The 18,099-nt window shown below is 45.2% G+C and overlaps 1 pseudogene; it reads right to left on the bottom strand.

Annotated features, from left to right (window-relative positions):
* Nucleotides 1-573: 573 nt before the first annotated feature.
* On the bottom strand, nucleotides 574-3,939 carry LOC105822782 (annotated as a pseudogene).
* Nucleotides 3,940-18,099: the final 14,160 nt, after the last annotated feature.

The following is an 18,099-nucleotide window of genomic DNA, read 5'->3' as shown; positions in this document are numbered from 1 at the left end:
CTTTTCTGTGACACGGATTCCAAATCCCAGCCCAGAGCATCTGCGTTCAGCAGTACGAGGCAGCGACGTCGCGTTCTCATTTCAACCCCCATCTTCCTGGAGGAGGCCCCCACACCTCCACCACAAGACAGTCATCGGTTGGTAGGTTCTTTCCTGAGGCACTCTATTTTTGGCTTCATATCATATCACGGACTCTCTTTCCCTGTGGAGCAAGCTGGTGAAACATTTTTCCTTGCCTAAGCATTTGCCTCATATCTGACTCAAATCTCTACCCTGCAAATAAGGGGGAGAGCAAGCCAACAGGGCTCCAGGAGGAAGGCCTCCTGCTCTGCCAGCAGCCGGCACCTCAGTCCCGAGACTTGCTGTATGAGGCTAAGCTGATATCCTCTCCTCTCTGAGCCCCCATCTCACTTCCCCTTGTTAGAGAAAAAGTTTTGCACCATCTGCTTCCTTGGGTGTGGCAGAAGACTAACACTATTTTCCTAAGTGCATTTCCAAAATTAGACACTTTCTCCTGGTATTTTTTTCTGGTTGTCAAATGATCCTTCACTGAAATATTTTTCTTTGTAGTTCTTAACTAGCTGGGCATTCCGCCGCATCACTGTTGATGTCATCTATGATGCCATGAAAGTGGTGGCCATCAACATTGCAGCCTACAAACTGTGCAGTCCCCAGGAGCTCTTTAATGGTTCCAGAGAGTTCTCTTTAAAGATCGGGACTGCATCTGTTGGGCAATGTTGACAATGTCACCAAAAGTGATATTTCCTCTACGCTTAAGGTTTTTTCTGCTTCTTTCTGTATCTGGCTGGTTCTTTGGGAACTTTGATGATCAGAGGAGAGGCAGAAGGTACCACCTCAATCTGGGCCTGTCTGTTCTGAAAGGTCAGTTCCACTGTAATCCTTAGACGCTTCTAGTCACTGGGTGCCTTGGCAATGTCATCACCAACCTTTTTTGGAGACATATCCAGGGGGTCAAAGGCAGACATGGCACCAACTTCCCCACTGGTGCACTTCAAGTACAGGACTATAATCCTGCCAGAGTCAAACCTGGGCAGGACAGTACATGTGGCTGGTGTCAGATGAACCCGGATGTAAGAAGATCGAACAAAGTTACTCCTTGGCCTCCTCCAAGCCCAAAGCAGAAAGCTCCCTTGACATTTTTCTGCAGCCTCTATCTCTTCATTGCATTTTCATTTAGTGTGCTATCAAAGTCACAACCAAATCCATGAGCAAAGCAAAGTGGCGTTATTGCTCTTTTACAGAGGAGAAAACAAATCCAGAGTAGCAGAGTATCTTCTTCAAGGTCTTGGCTATCTGGACAATGGCCACGTTGGGACTGGTACCCAGATGTCCTAACTGTTGGGACTCAACTCCTTATGCTTCCCATCCACTGCCCTGTGTGGAATGAGCAGAAGTTACAAAGCAAGCCTGAAACCAGCCAAAGGGAGCAAGAAAATTTTGAATGGATTGTGAGATGTAAGTGGACTGAAAAGTATGCATTCAAACACATTTCATGCTCCTCGAGGACACCTTACCCTTAAACACAGAGGCCCACACGCCACTAAAAGTCACAGAAACCCACCCAAGACATCAGCACTGGAGGAGGATGTGGGCATCAGCTCACAAAACACCTCCATTCCATAGATGAGAAGAGTAAAGCCCAGCGAGGTCACGATGAGTCAAGGCCACTCCAGGACTCAGAGGCTCATCAGATGCCTATTTCAAAAAGCTCCCCCTTTAGAACCTTGCCCCTCCCTCTATGAGAAGGACATGACCTCTTCACAGTGGTAGAGGCCCAGACATTTCACTGTGAGCCAGATGAGTTGGCCCTCAGCCATGGACACAGGCAGAGTAACTGAACACCCAGCCAAGGAACTTCAGAGTGACAAGGAAGCGCATTCTATGCAATCAGCTCTTTAGCAGCCTGCCTCAGTGCCCGAACTTCCACCATTAGCTATCTAGTTCCACAGATTTTGACATGAAGGACTACAGTCCAAATGTAAAAATGCCACATAGGATCACTGATGCCTGGAGCAATTTTTATCCATCAATGCTGGAATTTTTATCCATCAGTAATGGAATCAAAAGGCCACTGGCAGAGGGCAGGGTCCTGAAGAGACAGAACACAGGACAGGTACATTTTGACAGAAAAAAAAAAGGAAAAAGGTGGCCCCAAGCCCGAAACCTGGAGCCCTGAGTAAGGAAGCTTAATCTAAGCTCTGACTCCTCAGTCTGGAGGCCAGTCCTGTATACTTGGGATCCAAGGGAAGGGAAAAGTGATGAAGATGTGTTGATAAAGAAACCCTCTACTGAGCCAAAAAATAAAAACTCACTCAAGCTGGCTTAAGTATTAAAAATAAATAAATAAATAATGTGTAAAAGGAAGGTATTGGCTTATGAAACCCAAAGGTCAGAAAGTACTTTGGCTTCAGGCCCAGCTGGCTCTCTTGACTTCCTGGCTCTGATTTTCTCTGGGGTGGCTGCATTCTCCTTAAGGATAGCAAACGCTACTCACGGCAACTCTGGTCTCACAGGCCAGCAGCGTGGTACCTCCAGCAGGAGAGCGGCTCCTTTTCCAAGTGCAGGGCTGGACTCTGATTGGCCATCTTAAGACCACGTGCCCCTCTTTAACTAATCATTGAGCTCTGATTGGTCAGGTCTAGATCATGCGCTTTCCAGAGCTCCGTTAGACTGACAGCAGCAACTTTCAATCAGGAAGCTGGTGTAATCTGGGTACCTACAACAGCCCGCCCCCTCACAGCCCGCCCCCTTGGCCCCTCATGCCTCACACTCCTATCCCGCATCCTGTCACAGTGCGGGGGGTCCTCGGAGGCCAGCTCCCTACTCAGGTGCTCCAGGGCCTAGGAGCTGGTACAAGGGCGCGAACCGCTGGAAGGAAACCCAGGGCCTGCCAACTCTGAGCGGCACAGTTTCCTCCCGAAGGGAACTATCAAAAACACCATCCAAAGTCGCATCATTTGTCTAATTGTCTGTTATTTGCTGACTGTCTCCTCCAGCATAAATATTAGCTCTGTGAGGTCAGAGACTCTGAATGTTTTCTTACTTGTGGAATCCTCAGCACTAAGCACGGATGGTAGCTGGCCAAGGTGAGGACTCAGTAAACGCTTACATTTGCAGACTGAAGCCTCAAAGGCTCCTGAGGCTGTGTTCTGAGTCTCCCCTCCACTCAGCGTGGCACTGCCACCACCCGTATGGGACCCAGGGACAAGCTCAGGCTAACCATGAGTATACATCTGTTCCCCTGGGCCAAGTATAGCTCAGCTCTTCAGGTTCCAGGTACTGAGGGGCCCTGCACCCCCTTCCCCCAACCAGGTAAGCCATAGAGGTCTGCCTGCAGGTGTGATTACCCTAATGGGGGAACAGCTGAGGGCAGCTCCAGGTAAGAGGTTGAGGGCCTGGGTGGGTCTGAGTCAGGGCGTGGGGGGCCAAGAGCACCAGGATTATGGGGCCTGCCGGAAGGAGGTCCTACTGGTGGGAGGAGAGAGCAAACAGGAAGGGGAACTGGCAAACGGCCTAAGCAAAGCTCTGCTTCCCTTGCCCAGACCGACCTCTCCTTTCCTCTGTCTCTGGGAGGCGATGGGGGAATGAGCAGCGGTTGCTGCTGTTGTCTTCCTTTCTACACAGACACCTGTAATCACCAGCTCCTTGGGACTCCCTGTCCCTGCGTGGAAGCTGCTTGCCACAGTGAGAACCTCAGCTCCAGACTGGAGTTGCCTAGCAACTCAGAGTCCTGAAAAGAAAGCAAGAAAGAGGAGACTGACAGAAAGGGCAGAGGGAAGTGGGCCTGGCAATGGAAGGAAATAATCAGGAGCAAACAGCTTTATGGACAGGCTCAAAACACAGGGCAGCTTCGCAAGCCCTCAGGACCCTCCACCCCAGCCTCTTGCTGTCCTCTCACCCTCTGCTAGTGGCTGCCATCCTACCATTGTGATACTTCCCTTTCAAACCACTTACTTACCTCCCTTTAAAATGCTAATGCTCTGGAGAGGATTTGCTGGTTGGGCTGTCCCACTTCAGTGTGGGAGGAGCTTATCAGACCCTTGGAGAGGAGAGAAAAGGAAATGGGAAATGCACTCTAATCCCATTCTAACCGAACCTGTGCTCTCCACTCTATTCTATATCAATTTAGTTCACTCCATTCTTCTCCATCCAAAATCTGTCCACCAGTGCAAGACAAACATGTCAGGGTTGGTGTTGGACCGCCATCTGTGTGGTACTCAGTGAATGTCTTACTTCAGGGAGCCTCAGTTCTATCCAGAATAATCCCTAGTCATGGGTTGTTGTAAAACCCATCAAGCAAAGTCATGTATTTGAGAATACTTGGCACAATATTTGGCATAAAGGCAGCACACAGTTCATGCTAGTTTCCCTTCCTGAAGATTGAAGTCATAATGTCACAGTCACTGGGACCTCTGAGGTCTAGGTAGCCCTCCCACTTTGGTGAAAACTAATCAGACTCTAAAATTTGGAGGTGAAATTTAGCTCCAAGGCTGGAGAAACTCCAGGAACCCAACACTGACTTCAGTCCTTGCTCTTGGAAGACACCAGTGGGCAAGGCAGTAGGCAATGGCACAATGTTCTGCTCCTGAATTCATCAGTGTTCCACTGTCTTTATCTTTCCAGCACCATTCTTGCATCTGGTTGCCTTCTATGGTTCATTTCAGTTAACCTATAGTGGTGCTTCTGGCTCAGTCTACTTGTCACTATGGCAATGGGAGTCAGGGCTGGGACTAAGAATTTATCTCAAATAGAGTTTGACATTTTCTGGCTGGTGTGAGACCTCTGGACAAAACCAGAGCTTCATATAAGATTTGACTGGCAAATGAAATCATTTTGTTAACTAACAATTTTGTGTTTATCCATCCATCCATCTATCCTGTACTTACTGAATTGGGACTAGTTCTATACTGAGTGTCAGGGACACATGAAAAAGAGGAAATGGCCAGAAAGAGCCTGAGTTTTCTGCCCAGTAAAAGAACACTAGTTCTTTTGAAAAAAGTAGCACACTTTTCAAATCCAGACAGAGCCGTTCCTTTTGCCAGGGCAGCAGTAGTTCAGAGGTGCTGGAGATGGTCCACTCAGTGCACAGGGCTCCTGCAACACAGGGAACTTTTTGAAACTCCTTACCCCTACCCACACTGGAGAAAACAATTTGCAAAGGTAATTTGGCCTTTTCCAAATTCCACATTCCTGGACTCAACTGAACCTTGGAGAAAAGTATATCAAGGATGGAGAGAAAAGTGTCAGACAAGCAAGGACCCCAAGGCTTGAAGGATATTAGAGCTGGTGGAGGATTGACAGAAGAGCAAAGAAGAGAAGACAAATGCCCTGGTGTCATTTGTACAGCTACCTGCTTGAGTGTCTGATGAGCAGTCTCATACAGCACCTTGGCCTTGAGTCTTCATTCATGCACTGCTCTCCAGTTAGAATTTTTTGTCTTCCCTGTTGCCAAGGCTTGTGCGGTTTTGAGTGTGCCTGTGTGTGCGCATGCATGATGTGTGTATGTGTGTTGGGGGATGTCTGCATGTGCTTGCTAAGAAAACGAAGGGGCACCTACAGTGCATGCACTTGAAGTCTGAATTATGTGGATGTGTAAAACTGTGTGGATTCATGATGGAAAACACCCTGATATTATATCAAGAACTAACTCAAAAGCCAGGAACCCCTGAAACCTTTGGAAATGTCTAGCAATTATGTTTTTCTCAAGGCCTTTGTCTGGCTTTCTTCCTGGCACAAGTGTCAGCAGCAGAGGGATGATCTGAGTTAAGAGCCCGGAGTTGTCCTGGTGATTATTAGAGCACCCGCACCATGGCAGTGGTCATATTTCATATTTGCTTCGAGTGGACTGGTCTCATCTGTTGGTGGGTGACCCACTTTCAGGGCAAGATAGAAGACATGGGCATCAGAGGCTTGGTCTCCATCTGATGGCTAACTCCTTCAGGAAAGATGCTGGCAAGGAAGGGACCCTTGGGCTGCCCCTCCATGCCCCTTATTTCTGTCCTACTCTGGAGGTTTTTGATTTCTTAAGACCCCCTGGGGCATGGGCCTTTGTGTGTGACCTGCTCTTCAGTGGGAACACTCTCCTCCTCCCTCTCTGCCTCTTGAAACCCTCTGCATCCTGCTAAGCTGACACCACACACTCTCCACTGCCTCCTTCTGGACCATCTGTGCCAACCACTCCTCTGGAGTTCCAGTACATCTCTAATCATTTTCCATCTGACTTGCGTCTTTCCCACTGAGGCACCTCCTACCCCACCACAGTCCCTGACTTAGACCAAGCCCTTAACAAAACCTGCTTCTCTTGAATTACATCTGCTGGAAGACTTGGAGCTGGCTTGCAGTTTACAGGAGCTGAGGACTTTAGTGCCTACACAAAGCCACTTGCTGTGAATCACATAATTTGAGCCTCACAATACCCTTTGGAGGAAAGCAGGAAAGAGCTTATTATTCCTACGGTACAGATATGAAAGGAGAGGTTTGGAGAGATTAGTGATTTAGTCTAAAGTTATGTAACCAGTCTAATAAATCCAGCCAGCCAGTCCCAATCTGCACTCTTCTCATTGCAGTGGTAGGCAGATGGCCAGAGCCTTTCTTTGATACCACTCACCTCCTCATTTCCACTGTTTGTTCTCCCCATAGTTCAGGCTCTTCCAGGTGGTGTGTCCCTCCAGCTGCCTCCTAACGTATCCAAAACCCCACCTGCAGTGCCAACTTCTCGGTCTACATCTACCTCAGCCATGTTGGAAAGAGGTTTAGAAATTCAATCACTGTTGCTAAAGGTTGATAAATGATTGAAATAGAAACACGTAAAAGGAAATTTGAGTTAGAACAGGTAACAATCCACTTCCGCCAACCCCAATGGCAGAGCCTTGGAGGAGAAGGATCCTTTGGGCCTGTGCTGTCCAATATGGTGGCCCCAGCCACATGGGACTACTGAGCATTTTAGAAGTAGCTGATCTCATTCATGAGATGTTGTAAGTATAAATAAGCATAGGATTTCAAAGACTTAGTGTGATGAAAATGATGTAAAATATCTCATTAATGATTTTTTATAATGATAGTATGTTGAAATTAGAATTTTTTAGATAAATTAAATTTAAAATATATTAATAAAATTAATTTCACCTGCTTTTTACTTTTTAATGTGGCTGCTAGTATATTTTAAATTATAACATGTGCATGGCTTTCATTATATTTCTGTTGGACGATATTGATATGGAAAACAGAGCTGTTCCAGTACTTGTAATAACTCCATGCAGGTAGCCATATGTTCAGATCATGCTTGCAGTCCTCTAATCTGCCACAATAAGGACTCAGGACAGAATCCTTCTAGAACATGGTGCTTGTTTCCACCCCAAAGCTTCCCCCATCTACCAGCTTCTTGGGCACCCCCGGGTCAATGGTCAGCCCCACCACGGAGACATGCAGCATCCCTGGCTGAGCCTAGAATGAATTCCTGAGCCAGGCTCACAGCCTGAGCTGCAAGCTAATAATGCTTCTGTCTTCCTGGCCCCCAAGGGAGGACCCCTAGTTAAAATCATGCCCTTAAACTCCCCAAGCTGTTGTGAAACGCTGAGAGGCTGTGCTTTCTACAGACTCTCCAGTGTCTTTTAAGAGGTTGCTGGCTTTGACCAAAACAAAATATCTCAGAATTAAAGACTTTTTAAATCAAGGTTAATGTCATTTGATTAGAGTAGAATCTGGGGCCTTCATTGATTGGATCCTTGCAAGGAAAAGCCACCTGCCTTAGAGTATAACCCAAAGTTCCCAAGCTGGCACTGGAAAAAGAATGTATTTATGAAAGGCAACTTCTGCCTAGGGTCTCAAGTATGCCTCCAAATTCATCTTTGCCTTAAGGGTCTAGACATTATTTCAGCACGCTGACCTAAAGAGGACACTATTTCCCCTTTAATACTTGGCGAGCATGCTGGTGGACTTAGGGTGAATTCAGGGCACTAGGACCATTGAACTGAAGTCAGTGGTCAGGTCCTGGACAAGGACAACATGGTCACCTTCTGGTCACAGTGCATCTTCCATGGGATTGCTCATATCAGCCTCTGCTCTCGTGTCTTTGTCACCTCTTAATGGGGTGGGGAAAGTCCCTGAGACTACAGCTTGTCTCCAGAGATTCCACATAAACCAAAGGGGGCCACCCTCAGAGGCCACTGCCAGCCTCAGCTCTTGCAGGAAACTTTGAATGAAGCAAAAACAGAAACACACAAACAGCCATTCTCCAATAGAGCAACGCCTCCAAGCCCCCTGAAACATAAATCCACAAAGCGATGAAAGTCTGAAGATCTCAGGCTGCCCCTCACTCTGAGGTGGGGGTCAGGGGCACATAACGATGTCATTTCATATGATTAAAAATATGTTGCATAAATAGGGCCAAGGAAAATAGAATAAAATATAAACTAAAAATAAATGGTTGAGTCAACTCATCTTTAATGCTTTTCTGTGTAACATCTATTTTGTATAATGGAATACGACTTTCATACTCTGACTGCAAATTTAACCTTGGCCACAAGTTATGATGTACATTACAATACACTTTTATTATGTTACACAGTATTGTGGTGGTTTTTTTTAATCTATTGCTAAGCCCCTAACAGTATGTCTGCGTCAGTGAAGCCCATCTGTCACAACCACAGTGGAGACATTATTATGTAAATAGTTCTAGGGCCTCCTTTTGGGGGAATTTAATATACTGTCCTAATATCCCAGCCGGAAAAAAAAGTGTATAAAAAAAACCTTTTTTTTTTTCTTTTGGTTTGTTTCATTTGTAGAAAAAGGCAGGTTGAGTTGCTGAGGCTTGTTTTGTTTTTTTTTAAATAGTCCAAATCTCTTTTCTTCTCTCTCTCACCCACAATGTCTTTAAAAGCTAATGATATGGCTTCCAATAAAATAAAATAAAATACATGAGAGACTTATTTTAAACACACCGGCTGAAGTATAGAGCATTAATATCAGGAAGCCTAGTGCATTAGCCATCTTTTCTATATTACAGTCATATTTCAATAAACTAAGTTTTCTTAGCAGGTGCCATCTTGGATTATTTCTTTATTAGACTGAGTTATAAAATATGCAGAACGGTATGTTGAATATTTTGTTATTTATTGCCGGTTTTAAACCTTTGCCAAAACCCATACATCTAAATTTTCCTCCTTAGAGGTGGAAAGGCAACACCTGGAAAGGATGGACAGACGCTTGGGCTTGTGGGGCTGTGAGCAGAGGAACGAGGGCAGGATAAAATGGAGTGTTGCTTGCAAACAGAAGATGCCAGTTCCCCAGACTCCTTATTGTGTCTTAATTAACCAAGTCAGGATTTTAGGGCAGCATGAAGAAAGGGGCTAATCATGGGCAGGAGCTGGGCCATGGGGACCTCTCAACTCCATCCACATCAGACGTGTCCCAGCTTTTAGTCACTCTGGCACCACATGTTCACTGAGCACAGGCCAAGCAGTGAGCTCTTTGAGAGAAGTAAGAGGAGTGAAATATATACTCAAGGGCATCCAGTCTGGACAGGGAGAGGACAATCTAGGGACAAAGCGGTCACATGATTTTAGGGGTAGTTGAATGGAGGGAGCTGTGGCCTCTGTCTGTGGCAGTATGAGGGCCACGTGGGTGACCGGCCATTCCTCTTCATTCTGCTGTCCTCAATAAGGATCCAGCCAAGCCCTCCCTGTCTTCAGACAAAGCCAGTTCAGTCAGAGCTGGGCAAATGGCTGCCCAGAAAAAGTTCCTGTGGCTTAGCTACACCAGTCACCCAGTTACTTTATTAGCACGGACCATGGTAAGAGTGTCAGAGAGAGAGTAAGACTGGGAAAGGCCCTGTCTGGGCTAGCCAGGAGCCCCAGAGAGGAAAGAGTCCTACATGGAGAATTGACTTACTTGGTTCTTCCTGCACACGCTGCAGTACCTAACTCAGGATGGCCCGTGGAGATGAGAGGGTGGGAGAAGGAGGAGCAAGTGACCTTCCCAGAGGGACTGAGTCTGGAGCTGGCTTTGAAAAGTCATAAGAATTAGACTTGGAAGGAATGGGGAGCCCCTTGGGAGAAGAGGAAGGTCAATGTCCAGGTGTCCCCTCCCATCTCACCCCCCAGGGCAGCCAAGATCCAAATACGCCAAGTTCCCCTCATCTAGGTTAAAGTGTCAGCTCTGCCATTTGTGTTGTGAGACCTTAGGCCATTTTCCTAATCTTTCTGAGCCCCAGCATCCTCACCTGTGAAAGGGGAGTAATGATGCTTACCTGGTAGGATTGCTGTGAGGGGTAGGTGAATTATCCAGTGGCGCATAGTAGATGTTCAACAAATGGTAACCTCATTCCTGCCTTCGGGATTTATAGTCCATGAACTCATATAAATATATCTGTGGCATCTGATTACCATGGGGTAGCAAATCTCACAGCTTGATCCCTGCTCCAGGATCTCCTGGGGAGCTTCTTCAACATTGAGACACACCTTCCCAGGTCTCTGAATCCCACTGCTCACCTGAGGACACATAAACCCCCTGGATCAGTGAGGGGTTTGGGAGAGGCCAAGTCAGAACTTAAAAATGGGTAATTCCAACAGGCCTGCTGTTGGAGCCTGCTGTTGGGGCCACAGAAGGAGGCCTGAAATTCCAGGAGGGTCCCTTCATCTCTTTAGGTCAGATCCCCATACACATGCAAGGCTTCAGGGAGGGGCCACACTGTATCCCCACCCAGTCACTTGCCCCTCGGAGAGGGTCTTGGCAGGGCAGGTGGGAATAGGGGGCCTGAGGGAGGGAGGGCTCCTACAAGAGCTGCCTGGGTTCCTAGGATGACGTCACTAGCAGTTTGGCTGTGGCCATAGCCCTAGAAGGTAAATCACAGGGGCGCTTCTAGGAACGGATCTAACAACAGGAGCTGAGGCCTATCTGGCCTGCCCCCCACGCTTCCCCTACCCTCCAAGCCTTTATCTCTGCCTACTGTCCTCAGCATGGAGCTGATGGTCCTTCCATTCCCACAGAAGTAAGGCGGTGGGTGGTGGCCCAGCCTGGCCTGGCCGCCCTGGAGTCTAGTCCCTGAGGACATCACCCTCAGGAGCTGTGAGTGTCAGGGAAGAGAAGGAAGCAGAAGAAGGAAAGGAAGGACCAGGAGATGAGCCATCTAGGGAAAGGGCAGGGTGGCCTTCCAACTGAGATTTTGTAAGGAAGAGCTGAACAAGAGCCCCTTTTCATCTAATTAGCAGTTAGAACCACCCAGGTCATGTGGCAACTTCTCAGGGATTATCTGTCAGCTGAGAGGCAGTGGGGCAGTTGCCCAGGGGTGATATACCTGGGGATGGAACTCTAAAGGAGACTGAGGACACCATAGTAGCCCAAGGGGCCTGCAGGACATGCTCTTCCTCCTCCTCAGGGCTGGAGGTCGGCTCTGACACCCGAAACCATCTGGCAGACTCCTCCAGGATGGGCATGATTCAGGGACTCCTCCGGCAGGACCCCACCATAGGCCTGAGATGCTGCAGAAAGATGCCATCAGCTTCCATCTTCCATCTGAACACCCTCTTTCCAAACTTAGCAATCAGATAAGCAAGAATACTAAAATAAGATTGCATAAAATAGCATTTCTCCCCAAGTCATAGGGAAGGGGCTTCGGCTCCTTATTCTACAGATGATGGGTTGACACTCAGAGAAGACTCAGAGCTGGCCAAGACCACACAGGGACTCTGTCCCCCAGACCCTGACTTCCACTTCTGTGCTCATTTCATAACCCCAGAGTTATTCAAGAAGAGGTCAGGGCGTGCTGGCACAGCCAGTCTGCTCCTCCCGAGCCTGGAGTCATGATGCCCAACAGCAAATGCTTCTTCCCCTGGCTGAACCCAGGGTTGACCATGTCCAGAGCTGAGTTAGCTGTTTGGGCACAAGTGGCTGATTAGTAAGAGGAAAGCAAGCACTTTGGGAGGGGCTTAACTGGGCAGGCACGCAAATGTGTGGGGAAGAAGTCTGTGAAGAGGCAGCTCCATTTGGAAACACCCCCACCAGGAAGCAGATGTTCCTGCAGCCGGCTGGACAGCAGGCCTGGCAGGAAGCTGCTCTGGCTCTGACCCCAAACCCCTTCTCACCCTTTCACTCTACCCTTCTCCTTCCCTCCTCCTTGCTCCCCGACTGCCTTCCCCTCTTTCTTCTCTTTCCCCCTTCTCTTCCCTCTGCTACATTTCCCATCCCACTGTCCCTCACACCCTGTCCCTTTCTCTCCCTGGCATTCATGAATGTCATCTCTCTCTCTTCTTCTCTCTCTCTTTCTTACTCTCTCTCCCCCTACGTCTGGCCATTCTGGTGCCGAGTAGCTCATCTGGGAAGAATAACCAACCTGACAATGACTTGGGATTTTTCTTCTGGCCGAAACCAGGGAGTTCAGACACAAGCAAAATGTGCCCAAGGAGAGAGGAGGAAGAGAAGAATCTTGTCTGAGGACACGTTTAATTTTCATATTCCCTCCATATGATAGATGGATAGAAAGAGAGGAAGACGATCAACCCATTCAACAGCCAGATCTCACCGAGCACAGGCACGAAATGATATACTTTTTCCCCATCCCTGTTTTCAAACAGGCCTAAATCCCTTTTCCCATCCTTAATCACAACCCAAGCATATTTCATTGCTAACCAATCACTTCCAATTATTGAAAGGTACCAGTGAGCTTAGCCTTGTTTATAACTCCATCGTACACATACATATAAGTACCATCTCCTCCCTTCTCCCAACACTGGCCAACTCATGGCCCAAAGGACAAAGAGATGAGAGAGGGAGCTTGGTTACTTGTAGGACATCTCCTACTCCCTCCCTTTAGTGCAAAAAAGGGTAGATATGAAGATGGAAAGTAACAAGTGTCTTTTACAGACAACGGTGCTGTTGTTCCTTCCTTGAATTCACTGGCCATTGCTGTCTGTTGGCTTCTAAGCCTTAGCTCACTCATTCTCTCATGGTGGGCATGTCCGAGTCTTCAGAGTCCACTCACAAGTCCCACCCCTGCACAGTGCCCTGAGATGGGAGGTCAGCTCCCCTTCCCCTGTTGTAGATGTCATCACCTCCTCTGCCTCAGCAGCATGGTCTCGTCCCCAGGCAGCCAACTGGTTGATGGATCTACGAGACAGTGGGAAGTGCTGTAGAGGAGAGTGTATGCATGCTGGAGGTACAACCCAATGTCTACCTTTTGAGACATTCTTTAGCTGAGAGGTCCAGGACTTCATGATCTCATCCCTCACTAGACAGCTCTGTGGGTCAGTTGAACTTTGAAGTAGAGCACAGCTGAATTCAAATTCTAGTTGACAACATGCTCACTGAGTGACTTTGGGCCAGCTATCAGCCTCTTTTGCAGGGCAGTTGCTTCATCTGCAAAATGGGGATAATAATATCTTCCATCCAATGCTGCAAGACATAATTGCACTCAGCCCAGGACTGGCACAAAATCACCATCCAGTCAATGCTAGACACATTATCTTACCTCTTGCAGCCCAAGTTTCCCCATATTTAAAATAAAGAGGAGAGTCATGAGTTCCCAAGTTCCTTTTTAGTTTTGATTCTAGGGAGAGTGTACATGTTTCTTTCCTCCAGTGAGGTATTAGCTATGCATATGTGGCAGAAACACAAATCTCCTTTCATGCCCTCCCAAGTGTATATACTGAGTGGAGAGGCTGGGGGACTCAGCTATGAAAAACCCACTGTCTTTGTGCATCAGTTAGCATCACTCAGGAGTTGGGATACACACCCAAGCTAGACCCCTCACCGAGACTAAGAAGTAATGAGGATGGATGATTCAGTGCTGGAGACAAGATACCCACAGCACATACTACCAAAAGGACCAAGACTGCCATTTGTATCTGGAAAACAATAATTTCTTACCATGAGATTTTTATTTCCTAAAGTCACAAACCACACGTCAACCACACAAGCCATCTCTAGGAGATGGATCAAAAATTGCAATATCATTTTCCTACCACATTTTGGGGAATTGAAAAACAAAAAAGGAACTGCTTTTGCTCAAGGTCACTGTGTGTAAATCAAAACTCTCTTTGTCTGACAATTAGTTTATTAGCCAAACTGCCTTTGAAGTACTTTCTCCCTATCCTGGGCCATTCCTAGGGCTCTGCTAGGAGCAAAGACAGGAGATCTGAGACCTTGCAGGTTCCTTTTACTTTGTTCGTTTTCAAAATGGTCAGACCCTGGAAGCCACTGAGACTCCTTGAGGGAAAAGCAGAGCATTCATACAGGCATTCTCCACTCTCCCTGGGTTCCCAGTGAAGACAAAACTCAAGAACCAAAAAGATACCAAAAAGAACTCAATGCAATGTTGGGATTTCCTAAAAACTCACGGTGACCTTGGCCATGTCAACAGCTTTTATGATGAGTTCAATATCAATGAATCATAAACAGATGGGTTAAGTTTCCCTCCAAACACACACGTGCTGGAGAGTTACAGCAGAGAAAATGCTTAGACCCGTGCATTTCCAAGGGCTGGTCAGCTCCAAACAGAGTGGGATATTTTGCTGAATCCCAAACACTGGCTTCTTTTCTTGTCCCTAAAAATAACTCAGCTGTCCAGCTGTTGGACGGATATTTTCTCTTTTGGTTTTGTTTCATCTGATTTTCTCACAAAGCATCAGAGTGATAAATGACTTCAAAACCTGGTAGAATGTTCTAGGGAAATTAAACAACCAGAAGAGTAAAACGTAAAAAAGAAACCAAAGCCTGCCACGATCTTACATCATCGCCTTCAGCAGGCATTTGTCCCTCAAACATTACCTGTCTTTACTTCCCCGCGTCAGTCACTGTCAACCCCAAGATCCATTTTCTCTGGGAACTCTTTGGAATTATATTGGTCTGCGTGAATATGGAAATCAATCATTGAAACCATTTTTGAGCACCTAATATGCACCCACAGTGTTCTGAGTGAATGTCTACAACAAGGCCCTTGCCACAGTGAGTTTATGATCTAATTAAGAAGCTCCTACAAACGCATGAAGAAATTAAGAGATAATAACAGACGGTAGAGGTAGGTAAAAATTAATGATACAAGCATTAAGGGCTTTAGGAATTGAGAGAATGGAAAAGGTACTGTGTGTACCAAAGAGGCCAGAAATAATGATAATAACCAACATCCATTAACTGTCGTGTTTGGGGGACTTTCACAAGTGTTTTCTCTTTGGATCCTCACACAAGCCCGTTAACATAGACAGGGATTGGTTTTACAAATGGGAAATAGGGACTTGGGAAGATTAAATGTCTTGTTCAAGGTCACCCCATTAGTAAGTAGCAGAGCAGGCTTACAGCCCAGACTGATGGCTTCTAACCCAGGCACCTGTGGCTCATGCCACACCACTTTTTTTTAAAAGTTTGTTAAAATCCAATTAGTAGGTAACTGTGGCCTTATCCTGCAGACAGCTGGAACCTCCTGGTACCTGCAGACAGCTGGAACCTACCTCAGCAGGTACAGGTAACAAAGAAAGAGCAGGTTCTTCACTCTACCTTTGAGAGCCTCTCCCCCTGCTGCCAGAGCTTGGCTCCTGAGATGGCTAAGGGTGTCCCCAAAAGCAGGAACCTCAGGGAGGCTGGAAGGATATGGGCAGCTGAAGTCACTGGGTTTCTGCTTTAGTGACTGGGTTGTCTCCATGCCCCAGGGTGCTTTCTCAAAGGCACAGGAGGAAGTCAGCCAACATTCAAAGTTCCCACCTGGGGAAAGCATTGGGAACTGTCCTCAGAATCCCATCTCTCCTCTCTTTCCTTGCTACAGCAGCCATGAAAATGTGGCCACACCAAGGAAAGAGACTTACAGGGAGCATAAACGACTGAGAGCCCCAACTGCTAAGATTTTAAATCCATCTCAGTTGTTACCCTGAGTCAACAGCTCCCACAAGCTGCGCCTCAAAGTGACTAAATGTGGCAGGATCCTAAGGAAGATTCCTGGGAAACAAAGGACTCCTTTGTGGTGGACTTTTATCTCATGGGACTCCTTGCAGCTTTGGAGAACCTTCCTTGGGCTAGTCTAGGAGCAGGATGATTCCACCCAACCTTCTCCCCTCCTTCACTGAGCCAGACATGCAACAAAGTCTGACAATTCATCAGCCTTCCCTGGTTTCTTCCCTGTTTCCTGACACAGAGGCAATTCCATACTTCACTTCTCCCTGAACTCAGAGAGAGCAGTAGGGAGGAGAATGCCAATGAACTCATTCTCACAGAGGGACCAGACACCATTACCACGCCTGCTTACGTCTACAAGCAGGTAGGTAATATTCCTCACTCCAGGAAGAATTCAGACCATCTATATCACCACGAATAAGGGATGTTTTAAATATCTCAGCCAGAGTTTATTCACTGCCTTCAGAGCTCCAAACCCCAAACAGTGTTCTTCCTCCTGCCCCCAACAGTTACAGAGACTAATGGGGTATGTAAGGTACTACAGACAAGCCCTGAGCTGACCAACCATTCCAGTCAGTTCTTTTTTCTTTACATGTCTTTCATAATACTTGTCTTTGGAGAATAAAATAGTAAAAAAGAAAAAACTTGGGGGGAAAGATATTTATTTTGTTTTTACATAAAATAGTTGTAGAATGTGTAGACCTAGATGATGCTCAAGAAAAAGAAGAAGGAAGAAGAGATGGGAAGGAGGAGAAAAAGAAATAATATTTTTTTTTTTTACTTTTCTTGCTACATGGGCTGGAATATCCAATATAATGTTGAATAGAAATGATTATAGTGGGCACCTTGGTCTTGGTCATGAGCTCAAGAAAAAAATCTGCCAACATTTCTTCAAAAGTGTTATTTAAGGTAGAGTTTTTGTAGACATCCTTTACCAGAAATATTTCGCCTTTATTACAAGAAAGTTTATATCTATTTCTAATTTGCTAAAGTTTTTTAATCATGACTTTATCAAATATTTTTTCTTGTACCTATTGAAATAATCAAATATTTTTTCTAGTGTATTCTGCTAATGTGGTAAAATGTATTATTAATAATTGATTTTCAAATATTAAACCAATTCTGTATTCACAAAATAAACCCACATCGGAGGTGACAAATTACTTTCCCATATATTGCTGGATTTGGTTTGCTAATATCTTATTTAGGAATTTTGTCTAAATGTTCAGAGGAGGCATTGACCTGTAATTTTTCTTTTTTTTCCACAGGTTTTATTATAAAGTTTATGGTGGCCTCATAAACATGTTAGAAAATATTTCCTGAGGTTTTTTTTTTTTCTTTTGTTCTTCTACAGAAGAATTTGGTTAAAACTGGTATTATTTCTTTCTTATGTGTTTGATAAAATTTGCTGGTGAAATCTTTTGTTTCCAAAATTTTCCTTTGGGGGAAATTACAAATTAAATTCCTTTATTAGCTATAGAACAATTCAGATTTTCAATTCCTTATGTGTTACATTTAATAAATGTCTTTTTCTAAAAATTTATCTATTTCAATTAAATTTTCAAATTTATTCCATACAGTTATTTATAATATACACTCTTTTTTGTTTTTTATGTTTCTAGGATCCATAATGATATTACCTTTTTCATTATTTGTGCCCTTTCTCTTTTTTCATGATTAATCCCACCAGGAGTTTATCAATTATTTTATTCTTTTCAAAAACTGACTTTTTTAGATTCAATGATCCTTTGTTTTTTATGCTTGTTTTTAGTTTTGTATTTTGTTTTATCTTTATTACCTTATTCCTTTTACCTTCTTTGTGTTTATGTTGAAGTTTTGTTTCTAACTTTTAAAATGGATGCTTATAAAAATAAATTAAAAAAATAAAATGAATGTTTATATTAATTTTCAGCATTTCTTTTTTATATGTGCATTTATAAGCATAAAGTTTCCTCAATAAATAATTCTTTTGCAGCACTTCACAACTTTTGGTGTGTTTTATGTTTATGAATAATCTAATTTCAAATTTTTCTATTATGTTTTCTGACTTCTTTGACCAATGGGTTTCTAGAAGTACATTTCTTAATGTCCAAACAAATGAAGACTTTTCTAGTTATCATTTTATTTATCTGGATCATTTGTGTTTTTATCAAAGAATATAGTCTGTATGATTCCATACTTTGACATTTTGAGATTTGTGCTATG

The sequence above is a fragment of the Propithecus coquereli genome, unplaced genomic scaffold (genome assembly GCF_000956105.1).
Source record: "Propithecus coquereli isolate 6110/MARCELLA unplaced genomic scaffold, Pcoq_1.0 Scaffold639, whole genome shotgun sequence".
NCBI lineage: Eukaryota > Metazoa > Chordata > Mammalia > Primates > Indriidae > Propithecus > Propithecus coquereli.
The sequence above is the reverse complement of the archived record's forward strand: the minus strand, read 5'-3'. Positions and strand labels throughout refer to the sequence as shown.